Source organism: Drosophila hydei, unplaced genomic scaffold (genome assembly GCF_003285905.1).
Source record: "Drosophila hydei strain 15085-1641.00,03,60 unplaced genomic scaffold, DhydRS2 tig00008122-arrow-pilon, whole genome shotgun sequence".
Classification (NCBI taxonomy): domain Eukaryota; kingdom Metazoa; phylum Arthropoda; class Insecta; order Diptera; family Drosophilidae; genus Drosophila; species Drosophila hydei.
Window position 1 is genome coordinate 2,541,176 of NW_022045833.1, and position 15,932 is coordinate 2,557,107.

Here is a 15,932-nt window from a genome sequence, read left to right on the forward strand (position 1 = left end):
TAGCCTGCCTGATCCGCCTGCTCGCCTTCCAGCCTTCCAGCCTGCCTTGGACCACCATCAATGGCCGCGCGCTGCTCTGGCAGATGGAGTCATGTCTAATAACTGGAACTAAAGCACACGCCGCAACGGCATGAGGTACGGCCATAGAGCAATTAGCGTTTGCTCACAGAACGCCACAAAAAAGAAGAAGAAGAAATGTAACAAATACGCGCGCGGCATATGCATTGTAAGTAAAAAATAAAAAAGGCCCGTAGCGCAGAGCAGTTCAATAACCTGCCAATCGAACTATCGATAAACATGCCTGCGCTCTATCTACCGCTTCCCTCTCTCTCTCTCTCTCTCGCTCCCATAATTCGCAACATGCAAAAAAAAAGCAGATGATTAATCAACGCATTCTCTCACTCCCGCAACGTTTCAGTCAAAAAAGCTAAAGCAAACAATAAGAAGAGGCTCACTATGAATGTAGCTGTATGTGTGTGTGCGTGTGTGCATGTGTGCATGTGTGTGTGTGTCTGTACACTGCACAGTGATAAGGTCGAAGCTGTTCCAATTCACATAGTTCAAGTGCCCTTCCCCGCATCAATCGACATTCACTTCAGCGCATTTCTTCTGTTTCTTCTATGTGTTTCTGTTCTGTTCTGTTATGTTTGTTCCATAACCCATTTTCTTTGTCTACTCGCTCGCTCTCGCTAACGCTCCCGCTCTGCCTCTCCGCCTCTCTCTCTCTCACTCCCTGTTTGTGGTTCGTGCATCGCTTGGAGGCAACATTTAATTGATCGGATTCACTTTGATTGATCGGATCGTCGCTGTTGATAATGGTACCGTTAATTTGGTAAATTATTTTGCATTTAGAGGCAAAAGCAATCCATTTTCAAAACGATTATGCTCTTCGTAATGATCATTGGGCATGATGCCACCGCGGCCCTGTTCTACAATAAACTCTATAATTCAGTTAAAGGTTAATGGGTGACGGGCATATGTGTGTGTATAAAAAAAACTATAGCAAATGGAACTGAACTGGAATTGAGCTTACAGCTGCTGGCCAAAGAATGCGTGCGCGCGAGAGGGAGATGGAGTAAGAAGCCGAGCTTGAGAAGTAGTGATAGGCAACGTCGAAAAGATATTCTATAGAAACTTAAGAATGTGCGTTATAATCGAATTTCTAAAAATAAATATTATTTTAGCTAAAAAAGATGAAAACGGTTTTACAGTTCTTACGGATGATATCATCTTGTAGGAGAGAAAATATTTCAAGAGTATTCTATATACGGGTGGAAATATATCAGGAATACCATCAAAATGCTAATTAATTGCGATGCTACAAATATATCTTATTTATTTTAATCATTTTATCTTACTTTTTACTTAATATATGAAAGTTATCTCTGATCTTCAATTCAGTTTCATCGCTATCTTAATACTTCCAACTCTATTGTAGTCTATACAACTGTAATCCTAATTTACCATATCTTATCCAATTGTAACCGCTGCTATGATCCATCCTTTTCCAATATTTGTGTTCCTAGATAACCCAGATAACATTCTATTAGGTTTTATTCTATCCAATCCTATCTATCCAATAAATCCCAACTCATTTCAACCCATCCTATCCTCTCCTATCCTTGACCTTTTCTATCCATTCTTATCATATTCAATCATTTCCTATCCAGGGCTGTCCTTTTCAGTACATTTTTATCTCAACTCCTTCTAAGCTATCCTAATTTATCCTATCCTCTCCTATCCTTGACTCAGTCTTTCCAATCCCAGTTCATTCAATTCCATCCTTTACCATTCTCTTGACTAATCCTATCCCAGCCACATTCTTCTACCTACACTTATACGTAACTCCATCTATTTGAAACATAAGCAAAGCCATCTCACTCAATTGAATACCCATAAATATGTATTGCAATCTGTAAAGAAGCTACTCATCCATTGAGAAGACATGACAGTTGCAAAGGCGAAAACAACATTTCTACGGTTTCATTCATTATCTCTCGCTGTCAGTTAATAATTTCGCTGTGGCTGCGATCCTTTGCATGAGACATGCAAATAAACCGCAATGTTCCACTCAATTTCCCCACCCCCCCGGGGCTCCCTTAAATGTACCGTTTTGTCGCCTGAGTGACACAGTGTCGTGATTTCGAAAACGAAAACCGAAGCGAAAAAATCGAAAATCGAAAAAGCGAGCATCGAGTTAAGCAACACGCAAATGGAGGTCAAACTCATAATTCAATTAGGAACCTGCCGCGGTGTCAATGCAGGCCGTGCCTCAAAAACGAATTCCGACCCACTGTGCGTGGGCCAAAACAAAAGACGGAGAGACAGAGCCAGAGAAGTTGAGACAGAAGAAAAGGAATTATACTTATATTTTCCGCTTCCATTTTTTTTATATATATTTTTTTTGCCGGCCATGTAAATCGACATCGACGACGATCAAAGTTAAATTTCTGTTTGTTTAAGCCTTCACTTTTGCTGTGGCAACAGACTGCAGAGCGACGAGCGGCGAGCGGTGTGTGGAGAGCGAAGACCGGAGACTGGAACTGTGGAACTGTGGGCCAGAGCGTGAGTCAGCGACGGAGCGATTGGAATTCTGCGCGCTTTGAGGATTTATTAACAAGAATAATAAAAAAATACCGAAACAGAAACAGAAACAAATGCAGACACAGCGAGCAGCGACGAGAAGCCGGCAGCGGCAAACCGGTTCGCAAAGTTTTTTGAGTTGTTGGCAATACCCTGTAGCTGCTGGCTGCATAAAAAGTGGCTATGACAAACGTATAGAAAACTATTCACACGTAAAGAGCATTGGAAGAGAGCACAGCTGTCTCTTTAGATGCATTTCATACGATGGTATTCTAGAAATACTAAATGCGATAGTTTTTTGTATACAATATAAATCATCACTAACGATAGTTTTTAAATGTATTCACAAAACAGTGAGGACATCATGTTATATGAGATCAATATATATTATCGATATACTACAATGATAGCTATTGCCACCGATAAACTATCGATATACAGCAGTAATATATCAGTAATATATATTTATATATACACATATTCTATCTATGCAAAAGATATTAACAATTGCTGCAGTTCGATATAAATAGCGATAAATACGCGCTGATAAACTATCGATAGGTAATGCATAAAAAAATTTAACAGCTATTTTCCTGCCAGTAGCTTAATGCAAAAGCTTTAGAGCATTTTTTGCATTTTAATTTTGTTTAAGCTCTACACAAAAATGCATATCGATAAAGCTATCGACAAATATGCGCCGTGAGAACTATCGATGGTTGACATCAGCAATCGATTAAATAGTTTTACAGCAAATTTGAAAGAAATAAAAAAATTAAGAGAAAAGTTAATCATCGAAAAAAAAAACTATCGATAGTAGTACAATCGATTACATTTATATCTTTAGAAATGAAACTCAATCGAGTTAAAAACAGACAAAAATGAATGAAAATCGGGCATATGCAATTTAACATTGAATAATTATCGATAAATGTATAACAAAATAATATCGAAAGCAATCGATTTTTATTTCATAAAGTACACTCACAGGAATTCCAAGTTAGCTCTGCTCTACTTTACACTAGAGTGGATTATCTAAAGACACATCTTACGATACTTCAGTCCAGGGTATCATTTGGGTCTAGCTAGCCTACAGAGCCAACTTGGCTTAAGTACTTTTTTTGATATTTTTCATTTCTTTGGTTTGAAGTTTGATTATTTTTGTATATATTTTGCTTTTTTTTTTGGCAACTCTTACCTGTATGGAGCCGGCAACTGATGCGGAACTAAAGCTGGCATTGCTAGCCGCATCCGAGACGTTGAGGGGCGTAAATTGCTGTTGCCTGCGCTGTGACTGCAATTGCAACTGTGACGGTGACTGTGACTGTGACTGTGACTGCAACTGTGATTGTGATGGCGTTTGCGAGGCATCCTTGGCGCTGTTCTTAAGTGCGGGCAGCAACAACTTGGACAGTTTGTCTGTTTGTCCATTGCTGTTGCTGATGTTGTTGTTGTTGCTGATGTTGCTATTGTGATTGTTGCTGCTGCTGTTGTTGTTATTGTTGTTGCTGTTGGTATTGCCATTGGCGCTGTCCATTTTGGTGCTATCCAAAGGCATTGTCACAGTTGCTGTCGTAGCTGTTGCTGCTATTGATGTTGCTGCTGCTGTTGCTGTTGCTGTCGTCGTGGCTGAGCTCTGCTGATGATTTCCGTTTTCTTGATGATTTCGCATTTTCATTTAGATAATTGCTCTTGCTGGGATTATCTTCGTCTTCTTTTTCTTCTTCGTGTAGTTTTCGTTTCGTTTATTACGTTTGAAAATTGTTTTTTAACACCTTGTTGCCAGCATTTTAGGGCGACGCTACAACAACACAAGAAATTATATATAAACAAATGGCACACAAATCAAAAAAAAATAATAATAATAATAACAATATATATAAAACATTGCGCAAGACACATTTCACTTTTTTCTTGTTTTTGTTTCCTTTTTTTTTTTTTTTTTTGTTAAATGATTATTTCTCATTTTTGGCTGGCGACATATTTTATTGCTGCTGTTGCTGCTGCTGTTGCTGTTGCACTTTTTCTTATCGCTGCCTGTTGCGCATCTTTGGAATGCAGCTTCGTAGAGCTGGCAGCCAACAAAATTGAATCGATTGCTTTGGCCAAGTTATTTATTGTTGCTGCTGTTGCTGTTGTTGTGGCTGTTGTTATTTGGGTTTTTGTGTAATATGCGCGCGTCTTATTATGTGTGCTTTTGCTGCAGTTTGTGTGAAAAGTGAACCAGGTTTACATAACATTGACCCAAGAGGGCAGCAGCCCAAAAACCTTCTGCTAAGCCAATAAACAAGTTTTCATATACACATAGACACACACACACACACACACACACACATTTCAAATGCGATTTGTTTTTGCCCAGTTCGCGTTGCCCACGCAGCAGCAGATACCTCCACAACTTGCTCATTTCAGTTTCAGTTTATGTCATCTTGTTTCTATGGTTTCCATATGCAAATTGCTGCGACGCCCAGCTGCAACGTCAAAACTTCAAGTGTTTAATGCATAATTATGAGAAATTCCCCCCGTTTCTTGCTGCTGCTTAGTGCGCTAAAGGAAGAACATAAAAATCCAGTTTTTTTGCTGTTGACAAAACTGCGCCTTGGCTTGGCTCTGGGCCCAGTTAGAAGACGTAGCCTGCTTTTTTCCTATACTTTTTTTTTTTTGTTTTTGTGGGGGCAAAGTACGCGGAGATAAATCTGCGACATACGATTGCCTGACTGCCAGTTAGCCAGGCTAACAGGCGAGTCTGGCTGCCTTCAAGTGCATTGACATTGCCGCTGCTGGCAGCAACTGTTGCTCCTGTGTTCCTAGCGCTGCTGTGTGCGTAAAAGCTGCTGCCCAAAAACAGGCAATAGCCAGCAACAGGCAACAACGAGAGCTAAGTTAATTATGGCCAAAAGTAACAGCTTCTGCCACGCAGCCAAGATTTGGCCTGTCATACCCTGCAGCCCATTGTGCATGGGGTATATGGGTTTAACTTGAAACGAACAAGGAAGCCTTTAACACTTGCTTGATGAAGTTTCGTTATCAAGCAATCGATAACTTTTTCGATATCCATAAAATCAATTAAAAATCTTATCAAACTCTAGTTATTTGCACATATCTCACATATTTTGTTATTAGACTCACAAAATTTGCATTAAATTTGGTCTATAAATTAAGCTTAAGATCACAAGCTCAAGTTTTGCTATCAAACAATCGATAACTTTTTCGATATCCAAAATATCTTTGCATTCCCCTATTAAATTCTAAATTTGCGTATATCTCGCATATTTAGTTAGCTAGACTCACTAAATTTGGTACATAGATTAAGCTTAATTATAGCTAGTTATAGAAGTTTTGACCTTTTGAATGCCTGCCAGAGCTGTCACAAAAATGGCTTGAAACAGCTGCTGCAGGGCATCTTCTAGTCGTGCATTGCCTGCTAACACACTCTCATAGCTTTTTTTTATTGTTTTTGCTCCCTTCTTTTTATTCTTTGTTAATTTTTGGTTTTTATTGTTTTTTATTGCGCTAAATGCGAAATTAGACACTTTTGACTGGCAAAATGCAAAATGACAATTTTTTGTTATTTGTTTTTGTTTTTATTTTGGGTTTTTTTTGTTGTTTTATTTTTTGGTCAATCGTGAAAAATGCGGAAAAACATGGCCAAAACACTGGCGCCAGCGAAATGGGCACAGTTAACAGCTGCAGACAAGCGCTTCGAACACCCCTTGCCGGCCCCCTTCTGCCACGCCCAGGCGAACAAGTTTATGTGTTTGCGGTGTGCTTATTGGTAGATATCAGGTAGTCCAATAAATTCCACAAAACAAGCGAGGTCACAAACAGGCTCTAATCAGATGACGGCGACTATATTACATAGACAGACAGCTCTCGCTCTGACACTCTCTCACTGCCTCTTCCCGCTCTAACTCACTCTCTCTCTCTCTCTCTTTCTCTCTGACTAGTCTGTAGATCCTAAACAGGAAATTTTATAATAGATGTGATTTAAATATGCGTTTAGCCATAGAGTATTTACTGTGGGAATGAAGAACCAGCCACTCAGATAGCAATCATATCGCTATTATTCACAATTAAGATTCTCGATCTTTAAGCGGAATTTTTAAGTAGTTCGAAACGTTTTTATGGTGTTATGTTTGGCATAGACATAAATTACTATTACAAAAAATTGAATAAAAGATTAATGACCTCAGATCTCAGCAGATTTTAAGATATTTGTGTTAGGAAATAATTTAAAATTGAAAAAAAAATAAAATAAAATACAATTTCATAAATTTCATGAGTTTTAAAAATATGTAAATTTCTATGAAATTATTATAATTATAATAAACGAGCTAATCTGAGTTAAACTTGGTTGACATGTAATATTGTCTTGGCCAAACCCTATTTAGACCAAAGACATTTGAAGTAACTAAAGTATGTTTTATATAAATATAAATTTAAAAAAAATATTTTTAAATATTCTATTATTTATTTTAAAATTTTAAAACATTTACTAAATATTATGAATATTTTATTTTACTTTTTTATTTTTTTCTTTTGTTAAATTGTATATTAAACAAGTAAGAAAGCTCTACTCGGGGTGCCCGACTAGGAGATACCCTGATCCTAGTCCTTTGAGTTTTGTAATATTTTCCGTAGTTTGTATCGAGAATTAAAAAAAAACGAAAACAAATAAAAATCGACATTGCGAGACCAGGATTCGAACCCGGATTATTTGCGCAACGTGCACAAACTCTACCAACACCGCCACTTCATAACTAAAAAAAAAAAATAAAACAATAAAAAACATTTCATCTCCTCTGGTCTCGAACCCGGACCAAGCTGCATACGAGCGGCGCCTATACCAACGCAGCCACTGCCCTTCTTTCGCGAGTTGTTGCAAATTTGAACATAAGTAGCAGCTAATAATTCAGCACAATTCAATCGCAATTTCAATTCTTGGAATAGAAAAGAATGCACGCATTTGAATGTATGTGTGCACACGCATAGGAAAAATGCGTGCGCGTGGCGCTGCTGACATGTGCTTTTGCAAATTGGCCAAACGTTTTGTTTAATAACTTCTGTTTTACTTAATGGATTTTAATGAAACTTTCAGCATATGATCTACATATCCTATTGGCTTGGTTGAGATGCAAACGCCTTCACATAATGGCCCTAGCTCCAACTAAACTTAAATTCTAAGAATTTGGGGGAATTTGGAGCCGGTATCCAAAATCCAACAAAAATCAAAATTGCATAAAATATACATAAGACTAAATACAAAATTTGGAGGCTCTAGCTCTTAAGACTTTCGAGATATAATTTATTTACTGCATTTCAATAATGTTTTTATTCGATAACAATTAAATGCGAATAGTTATCGAATATTTGAAACAAACTTGACCTGCGCGTGCTATACACGGACCTACAAAAAAAATTTCAAGTCTCTAGCTCTTATAGATGCTGAGATCCACGCGTTCACACATACGGACAGACGGACAGACGGACAGACGGACAGACGGACGGACAGACAGACGGACAGGGCTCAATCGACTCGGCTTGTCGTCCTGATCAAGAATATATATACTTTATGGGGTCTGCCACGCCTCCTTCTGCCTGTTACATACATTTGCACAAAACCATTATACCCTGATTTCCCATTTTTAATGGGATCAGGGTATAAAAACGTCTTAAGTGTATTCAGAAAAAACTAAAGCATATATATAAATATATATATTATATATATATATATATATATATACATAATAGAATATTTAAAAATATATTTTTTAATATAAGAAAAATATTAAGCATATAGTTTGTAAAATTTTGTAATCTTTAAATTATTATATACGTTTCCTACACTCACAAATGGATAACATTTCTCTCACCTCAAAATACCGGAAATAAATTTGCTTTAGAAAAAAAACTTATTTTGTCTGTTTGCAATGTCAGAAAAAAACATTTTTTAACAGTGCAGAAAAAAGTTTTTTCTTTGCTAAAGAGCAGATGATGAAAGAGTTGATCTATCAAAGAACTCATTTAACAAGCTGATCTATAGAAATTTATAGCAAAGTACACAGCAAGAGAAGCCTAAAGAGATATTTTAATAAACATTTAAAAAATTTGGTCGATTTCTATTAAAAAGAAATTATTAATTTGAAAAAGAAAATAATATATATAGAGTGCTGATCTCCAAAGTATATCTCAAATTATGAACTAAAAATCCCACCGAGAAATCGAAGCGAAATAAAGAAAACAACAAAAATATATTACAAACTTTTAAAATGTATATAGTAAAATAATAATAACATATCTATCTAAGTCATCTATAGATGCTATCTAGCAGTCGCAGAATTCTCGTTAGCCATTTGCTTATTTTCGCAGCAGCTCAGCTCAGCTGAGTTTGGAGTTGTTGTGTTCCCGACTTTATGGCATTAACACCCATGTCATTTCCACAGTTACTTATCAGCGACGCCAGGGTTGTAGCTGTTTGCAAAAAAATATGTAGAGACAAAAAGAGTTGTCTCGAGATTAAGTTGCCTGATAAAGTTGAGAGCGAGCTCTGTGTGGCTGTCCCTGAACTGTGACTGTCATAAATTCTGTTCAAATGGCCGCAGTCTCAGAGCTGCTACTAACAAGCGTAACAAACTACTTGACAACAACAGCAGCAACAACAACAACATGAATGAAACTGTTTTACCTGCTCGCTTATGTTGTGATTAGCTTTTACCTGAGCGCTGCGAGCTGCCAGCTCTCAGTGTTTGCATTTAGCTGCAAGGTTTTGGCCCTCGCAGCTAGCAGCTAGCAGCTAGCAGCTCGCAGCTCGCAGCTCTAGCGATTCATTATAATTTTTGTCAATTCTCACAGGTAGCAGCTGACAAAAGGTGAGCTGAAGATCGCATGGCGCTGTGGCATTCACACAACCAACAACCAGCAACAACAACAAAACGCATAAATTTACAATTAAATTTAATTCGTTCGCTCGGATTTCCGCAATCATCTACAAAAAAGGGCTTTGCAGCAACAATCAGCAATTGTTGCCAGCCGCCTGTGGCAAGCAGCAAGTTCAACGTTTGCTTTAGTGCTTGCTGCGCTTCACTTGCAGCAGCGACTGCAGCAAAAACGCGGTGAATGCGCTTCTTGGTAGCTGTCAGCCAACACCCGCACACACCTACACCTTGCCATTATTTATGCTACATGCCACATGCCACATGCTACATGCTACAGCCTCAGTCCCAGACCCAGTCACAGCCTCCGCTGCGATCTTTCGATCTACCTAAAAACGCTCGCATTTCGCTTTTGCGCGCTATCAAAATCTTCTTTTCGGAAATACCCTCGCATTGCTGTTCTTCTTCTTCATCTTTTGAAAAATGTTTACTTCCGCCATTTGCGGCACAGGATGTGAAGGTCATTGTGGCAAGGTCATTAGCGCTTATCAAATTGAGCTCAAGATGAAATGAAATGAAAATGAAACGAAAAGCAGAACACACACCAAATGTGTGTGTGGCTGTGCGTGTGTGTGTGTGTGTCTCACAAATATTTGCACAGCACATTCCAAGCACTTTGGCAAAAGGCAAATACAAACTTTAAAACGTGCAACGGGAGCAGAGCAGAGCAGAGAAAGCAGAGAGTGGAGTCAGAGAGGGAGCGAGAGAGGTAGAGATGGAGACTGCACTTGGAAATTCACAAATAATTGTAAGAAAGAAAAACAAGCTAGTTAGTGACTATATAGATATATATCTATATATGTGTATATTACTGCCAGATGTGCGACAAAAGATTTCCATAATTATGACTAGAAAAAATATTACGATCTTAGGAGAATTGTAGAAATGTGTAAATATGTAAATACATTTATATATATATATAAAAATATATATATTAAGATCTAAAGATCTTGTGTGTGTTCAGACAAATAAAGATCTAAAGATACATATAGAAAACGTATATATTTATATATATAGCAATTGTCATTTAACAATTATAAATATTTGAAGCTCATTAAAACAAGAAATATAAAGGAATTTTCTTTGAAATAGTTTTTCTTTCTATATATATATATATATATATATATATATATATATATATATATATATATATGTATACATATGTTTGTATACATACATATAACTATCTATATACCTATCACATAGAGCACTTGTTTTATTTTTATCACATTGAAATTATTTGCAGCGTTCACTTTATCAGAGCAGCGCATCAAATTAGCCCAAAAACAAAAACAGATTAAATTAAAAATAAAATAAAAAAAAACTTGATATCTTATCAAAAGCTAAGCCAAAACTGAAGAATTTCATGTTTTAAAAATTGTATTTGATATTTAAGCAACAAAAGCTACAAGCAATATGAAAATAACAAAGACCACTCAGATGTTAATTAAGAAAATGCAATATAAATAAACTACATAAAAAATTATAAATATAATGAAAACAAAATATTGAATTATAAAAATATAAATTATATATATAAATATATACAAAAATATAAATTTTGAAAAAATATAATCAATATTAATAATTGAATATCAATAATAATATATATAAAAATTTGCCAATTTAAAATAAAAATAAATTGAAATACTTTTGAGCTTAAAGTGACAAAATTCTATTAATATTATTATTTTATACGATGTATATATATTTAAATATTATTTAGAAAATAGCAAATAATATATAAAAAGTTATTTAATATATCAAAATGTATGTTTTCTATTTTAAAAAAATTCTAAAATAAATTTAAAAAAACTTCTTTTACATAATCTATTTCTTGGCTTTATTTATTTAAAAAATTCTCTAAAATCTTTCTTTAAATATATATATATATATATATATATATATATATATATATATATATATATATATATATATATATCGATTTCCAATTATATGCTGTAAAATGCATATAAAGCATCTCTCAAATTACCCATTTAACACCTCTCAAATATATTTCCTATATAACAGCTACCACATAGCAACTATAAAACGCAGCTAATGTCTAAATGGCAAATTCACAATGATCTTGTTATTTCTGTGGAATTCAGACAGCATTTTTCTTGGGTTCTACGTAATTGTCTCTGTTTGCTATTTGCTTAACTGTTCCAAAATTTAGGGCGCAATTTGCTTGAAATGTTTTTTTTTTGTGTTGAGCTCGAGCAATGCGAACAGAGTTTTAGCTCTTCATATAATGAACGATATATAATCGTATTTGTTTGTACTTTTAAGGAAATCATTTTAAGTTTTTTTTTTCGTTTTTTGTTTTTTGTTTTAATATCTGAACAATTTACAATGACAACGCACTCGAGAAATACTTTTGAATTGCTCTTGTTGCTGTTCGTTTGTTATTTTTTTTGTCTTTGTTTCTTTTCTGCTGTTTGCACTACTTAGTGCTGACAGATAAGATTAAAATTCGACTTAGCCAGGCTCTTACTTAGACGCTCCCAATGAGATAAGATAAAAGAGAATGCTGCTCCATACGCAGACGCGCAGAAGATGGTTGAAAACTGGTTGCCAATGATTGCCTGACATGCAGCTACTCAGATACACAATCCATCAGATACAGATACAGATACAGTGGTAACGCAGCAAAGTGAATATTGAGATTGTACAAATTATATATATTTTTAATCTAACAAATATATCTACAGTTACATCATCTGTCAGATGCAGCTACAGTGGTAACTCATCGAAGTGAACATTAAGATTCTACAAGTCTTATATATTGGCAATCAATCAGATATAGCTACAGTGGGAGCTGCCTGAGGCAAACAGTTCTAGAGACAGCTCAGACCGAGCATGTTTGTCACTTGCTGTGCTCACTGTACCACAAAGCACTTAGCTACAGCTGGCAAGGTCGCTGCATGCATTTAATTGAAACGAAACTTCGATCGTCTTCGTCTTCGATTCATAATTCAATCACTCTCACACGCACAAACATATTTTTCGGATGACGAGGTGTATTGAACCCAAAAGCGAAACCCCATTTCCAGACCCCCAAGCCTCTGCACAAACACACATACACACACCCACACACATGTATATGTATAAATGTTTATTATTCTTTGGTTGATTATGATTTCAGTTTTTCGATTCCTATTTTCATTTGCCCCATTGCAATTGAATGTTAGTCACTTCTCCCCTCTCTTTCTTTCTCTCACTCTCTCTAGCTTCATATTTTTGTTGCATGATTTTTTTATCAAACCTTATCAGCTGCTGACATCGGCATAATACCTGTTGCCCTATCTTTAGCTCTGTCTTCTCCGCCCACTCTCTACCGCCACCCTCTCGCTCTCCCTCTCGCCATCTCTCTCCCTCACTCTTAAGCTACATGTGAATTTTTCCACTCGTTAATCCACAATTCAAATTCCCCAAAAAAATAACATTTGCGCTTCAATTGTGTGTTAAGCAAAAGTCTTCCGGGCTTATAAAGATCTGTTTTAAGGAGTTTCAACTTTTGATTGAAATGCAAATAAATAGAGCTGTCTAAAGCCTGAGTTCTGTTTAATTTAATTAAGCCATTTGATCTGTATTTATATGAAGAACACAACTCGATTAAAGAAACACAAATTTATAGCCTAAAGTTTTTAGATATATCTAAAGAACTTTTTTATAACTTGAATCTCTGTTTTTAGAATATCATTGATATACATATTATAATAGATCAATTTGTAAAATACTACTTTTCTATCTGAAGGGAGCATTACCTAGTTTAAAATTATATTTACTGTCAAATTGAAAGACTTCAGAAGAAACATAGATTTATTTTTGTATGAGATTCAATTTAATATTTTTATTTGAACATATTTGGAAATTTAGCATATATATTTAATTTTTTTTGTGTGTAGATATTATAAATAAATATTATAAATATACACAACATTTGTCGAAGATTTAATAATAAATCTTAAAATGTTAAATTTTAGATGAAAAGAAATGAATCTTTTTCCCACAAGTTCTTTTTAGAAAATTTAATAAATATATATATAGTTATAATGCTATACATTTATAAAAAAAAAATAAATTATATATTTGGATATATATATATATGTCAATCAATCATTTAATATATTCAAATTTTAAGCTCAATTTCAAATTTGGCAAGACTTAAAAATGTTTTAGGTATTGCAATATTTTTAAACAAAAAAAAAAACAAGCAAAATTTATGAGAAGACTTAAAAAAATACAATTCAATAATATATTAAAAAATAAAAAAAAAAATAAAAATATAAAAATTTTTATTTGATTTCTTGACAGTTTTTAAAACAAACAAAAACCTGAACTTGGGATTGTAAACCAAACTTTAAGCCAATTGTTCAAGCCAACCACGAACTATTTTTTCTATGCACTAAAAGATTTAAATACAATAAATTAACACTTTAGTTTTAGCTTCAATCATAAATTAAAAAGTTGTAACTAATTTTTGTCTATTTGAAGTCTCAATTAACAACTTTTCTAATTAATTATAGTTATGAAGAATTTAATTTTTTTTGTAGTCCATCTATGATATATACTAAATAGATTCTGTACATATTGTATATACTATATATACTATAGTATATAGTATATCTACATCATTCTTTTGCCCTTTTTTCGGCTATGGCTGCTTGACTCGCTTATCTTTTGGCTGCCCCTTGCACATGTTAGAGCTCTATTAACAGGTATGACACACCTGTACCTAAAGTCATTCTGAATTTTACTTTGTTTTTTTTTTCTTTGTTATTGTTGTTTTATCAGTAATACATGTTCTTTTGGTCCATTCAAGCGCTGACTAAAAAACTGACCCCAAAGACAAATAATTTGCTTTTTTTAGCTTTTCTTAAATATTTTTATGTACACACATATATGTATATATATGTGCATATATTTTCCTGAACATGTCTCGGCGTCTGGCGCCAATTAAAATAATCCAAAACACGTACTCTGACTGCCTTTGTTATGGCTCTTTGCAAATATGTTTGTATATGCTTTATATGGCTGGAAAGAGTTTTCCCAAGTGCAATTGCCAATGGGGCGGCAGCTGCTGCCGCTGCCTCTCACTCTGCCGTGCTGAAGCGCGGAAAATGGCAAAATGCAGCCGCCAAAAACTGGTCTGGAAAATGTTGGATAAAAAAAAAATAAAAGGCAAAAAGCTTGAGCAAAACTTGTTGGCCTCAAAGATGGAGTTGGCTAAGAAGAAGAAGCAGCAGCAGCAGCAGAAGCAGAAGAATCCACAGCAACACAGCAGAAGCTTCTTAGCCACCCGCGAGCGAATGAAGCAGCAAAAGTAGAAGAAGTCAAAGAAGCTTCTTAGCCACCCGCTAGCAAATGAAACAGCAAAAGTAGACGAAACGCTAGCAGCGCTGCAGCAGCGCAGCAGCAGCAAAAGAAGTTTCGTTGTAAGCGGAAGAAATGCGCACGTTGAAGGCTATGCTTAACTCATTTTTTTTTATATTTTATTATACAATAACAGTTTTTTCATTATACTTTTTCAACTCTTTTTTAATGTATTTTGTTTATGTTTGCTGAATTTTTGTAACTTTTTGAGGCACATTTTACACGTAAACTATGCCGTTTCGTGTTGCGGCCGCTGCAGTTGTTGTTGTTGCACTTTTGTTTGCTAGCTCAACGCGTGATGGTCGCTGCTTTACTTTACACCAACACCAACACCAGCACAGTCTCACACACACACACATACATACACTCACATAAGTGTTGTCATCAATTATATTGAACCGTATGTAAACAGAGAATCAAAAAATTAATTCATTTCTTGTTTTATATTAATTTTCATTGTATTAATTGCATTGTGTGTACACCAATACACATACATACATACACATATGTATATACACACCAGCTAGACGACACACACACACACGCACACGTACACGTAAACGCGCGGCCAATGAACGCGGTGCATTTACTTATTTGCTTGCTTTGCTAAACTGCACGAGACGAGAGCCAAAAGTGGACTGACTGAATGACTGGAGACTGAGGCGCGATCAGGCAAAGCTCACGGCAGCGGCAGCAACAGCAACAGCAGCAGCAGCGGCGAGCCAGAGTCCAACACACCTACACGCGCACACTTAAAGACACGCTCTCACATCGGCAATTGCGAAAATGTTTTTCTTCGGCCACGCAAACCATAAGAAAGAGAGAGAGAGAGCCCAAGAGCCGGAGAGCGCACACACTCACACACAGAGACAAAGCCGCAATCTTAAGTCTGCGCTTACCTGCGCTTGTTGTCAGAGGCAAAGAAAACCCCCAGTGGAAATTTGAACGCTGCTCGCAGTATGTTACATATGAGAGTCGATTCCATATTATTTAGTTAAAATGTTTGCTAATGGGTGTCAGTCTTATCATAGAGCAGGGAGC

General features: G+C 35.6%; 1 protein-coding gene across 1 annotated transcript in view; it reads right to left on the reverse strand.

Annotated features, from left to right (window-relative positions):
* Positions 1 to 4,039, reverse strand: part of LOC111593288 (protein Shroom) — a 64,514-nt gene extending 60,475 nt beyond the window's left edge. Inside the window, exon 1 of the mRNA XM_030225146.1 lies at positions 3,779 to 4,039. The gene's annotated coding sequence lies outside the window, so the exon portion shown is untranslated. The remainder of the gene's footprint in view (positions 1 to 3,778) is intronic.
* Positions 4,040 to 15,932: the final 11,893 nt, after the last annotated feature.